Source organism: Octopus sinensis, linkage group LG19 (genome assembly GCF_006345805.1).
Source record: "Octopus sinensis linkage group LG19, ASM634580v1, whole genome shotgun sequence".
Classification (NCBI taxonomy): Eukaryota; Metazoa; Mollusca; class Cephalopoda; order Octopoda; family Octopodidae; genus Octopus; species Octopus sinensis.
This window is the reverse complement of record NC_043015.1, coordinates 46,361,463-46,364,288: the sequence shown is the minus strand read 5'-3', so window position 1 is coordinate 46,364,288 and position 2,826 is coordinate 46,361,463.

The window sequence follows — 2,826 nt, the reverse complement described above, 5'->3', positions numbered from 1 at the left end:
TGCGTGTGTGTGCGTGCGTGTGGGTGTGGCGTGGTGTGTGCGTGGTGTTGTGTGTGCGTGTGCGTGTGCGGTGTGTGTGTATGAATGTATGTATGTATGTATGTATATATATATATATTATATATATGGGAGGTGTTCCTTAGTTTCACCAAATCAAGGATCTGCGCCTGGACAGTGGTCCTAAAGACCTGCTGCCAGAGTAGGGTCTTGTGTGACTATAGAGGCCATACGTGAGTGACCGTCTTGGCTGTGGTGACGACATATGAATGCACTGCTTGCCTGCTAACCTTACCTGGTCGCTATTTTCTCCCATTTCATTTGTTTTAGTTTTTTTTTATATATAATCAACAAACATCAACTTCTTCTTCATCTTTTTTAAAACATTGCTTAATTCTAATCTCCAACATGAGCAATCACCTTTGTGCGTCTCCCTTTCAGATATCTTTGAAAGGATGATGCAGTCATCCTTGTCTGTCTCTAGTCAGAGCTAAGTCCTCCATACAGAGTAAACTATAGATCCTTATTGTAAAAATATCTTTCATATTTCTATACTGTTTCCAGTTTAACCATAGATCGTTATTTATTGACCAATGGTGAATGTTCTTAACTACACACAAAATATAAGAACAAACTATTTTTGTTTTCCAATTTTTTCCCTATTTCCTAACTTTTAACTTTGAATGTTTAATATTTGATACGATAGACATGCCTACATCAAAACCGGTAATATTTTATAAAATGATACATTAATTATCATTAATGGTAATGGCATAAATTGTTTCAAAATTTGGCATAAAGCCTGTAATTTTAGGGAAGGAATATTTCAATGATTCTGGTACTTGACTGGTATGTCAATTTATTGACCCCAGAGGGACGAAAGGCAAATTTTACTTTGGTGGGAATTGAACTCAGAATGTAAAGAACCAGAACAAATGAATCTTGGTATTTTTTCCAATGATCTGACAACTCTACTAGCTCGTCGTCTTATTAATAGTTGTTTCTAAGTTTGGAACAAGGTCGGAAATTTTGTGGTCTTTGGTAAGTCGATGGCATCGATCTCGAAAAGATAAAAGGGTAAAGTTGTCCTCGGTGTGATTCGAACTTATGATCGACACATCACTTTGGAACAAATCCGGCAATTTTGTGGATGCTGGTTAGTCGATTGTATCGATCTCTAAAAGATAGAAAGTAAAGCTGTCCTCGACGAGATCCGAACTCACAATCTATATATATGATCTGGTAGTGCTAAAACATTGCTTAAACGACTATTTTGATGCTACTGACCTAAAAGACACGTTGTAATTAAAGATGGTTGTTTGCACCGGAAGAGAAATTAAAAGTTTAGCCGCCCAGATCATTATCAGGGACAATAGAGTACAAAGCGACCGAAAGGTAATTTCTGGTCGGTATCTCAATGTTCTCAGTGAACGAAACGAATTAGTTTACTTATAAAGGAAAAGCAATAATAGGAATGAAGTGTTTCTAGGTTTTACATGTACATGATTTCTATTATAGCGATAAATATATGCACTCACATACAATCTTACCAACGCGCACTTATATTTATCTATCTCTCTCTCCCTCTCTGTATATATATATATATATATATATATATATATATATATATATATATATATATATATATATATATATTATATAATATATATATATATATATATATATATATATAGTAATATATATATATATATATATAAATATAAATAAAGTAAGAGAGGAGAAGAAACATACTTCTTCCAACATTCAAACACGCATTCTAATCTGTCGCTGGCCGATACCGGAAATTATGTATATATATACATAATTGCCTTTGTCTTTATATATACATATACATACATATATATATATATATATGTGTGTGTGTGTGTGTGTGTGTGTGTATGTATACATAATTGCCTTTGTCTTCATACATACATCTACATACATACATATATATATATATATATGTATATATATATATATATGTGTGTGTGTGTGTGTGTGTGTATGTATATATATATATATGTATATATATATATACGTCATTTCAACAGGAGATTTTAAAAGGGAAGCTAAAGTACTTAGATCGCTTGGTAAGAGCAGAATATTCAACCTGCAGAGGGCGGTGGTTACAACGATGAGTATAATGATGATGATGATGATGATGACGATGATGGTCCATCTTTAATCTCCTAAGTCATTCTTAAATCCTAAACCAGTCTTTATATTACATCCCCCCCATACACCCCCACCCCCAAACCATCCCAACACCACCCTTCACACCAACCCCTGAAAAACAAAATTAAGGAAAGCGAATTAAAAAGCAGAAAGAAAACTCGTATTTTGAATTTATGCATGAAATGTCAAAAAGCCAGTCACGCATCACAGTTGAACCAACTAACAGCGTAACCTTTGACACACAATACGAGTATTATATAGCCAAAAATGAAATTATCATTATTATTATTTATTATTATTATTATTATTATTATTATTAATTATTATCATCATCATCATTATCATTATTATCATTATTATTATTATTATTATTATTATTATTATTATTATTATTTTATCATCATCATCATCATCATCATCATCATCATTATTATTATTATTATTATTATTATTATTATTTATCATTATTATATTATTATATATTATTATTATTTTATATTATCATCATCAATCATCATCATCATCATCATCATCATCATTATTATTATTTTTATTATTATTATTATTATTATTATTATTATTATTATATATTATTTAATTATCATCATCATCATCATCATCATCATCATCTCATCATCATCATCATCATCA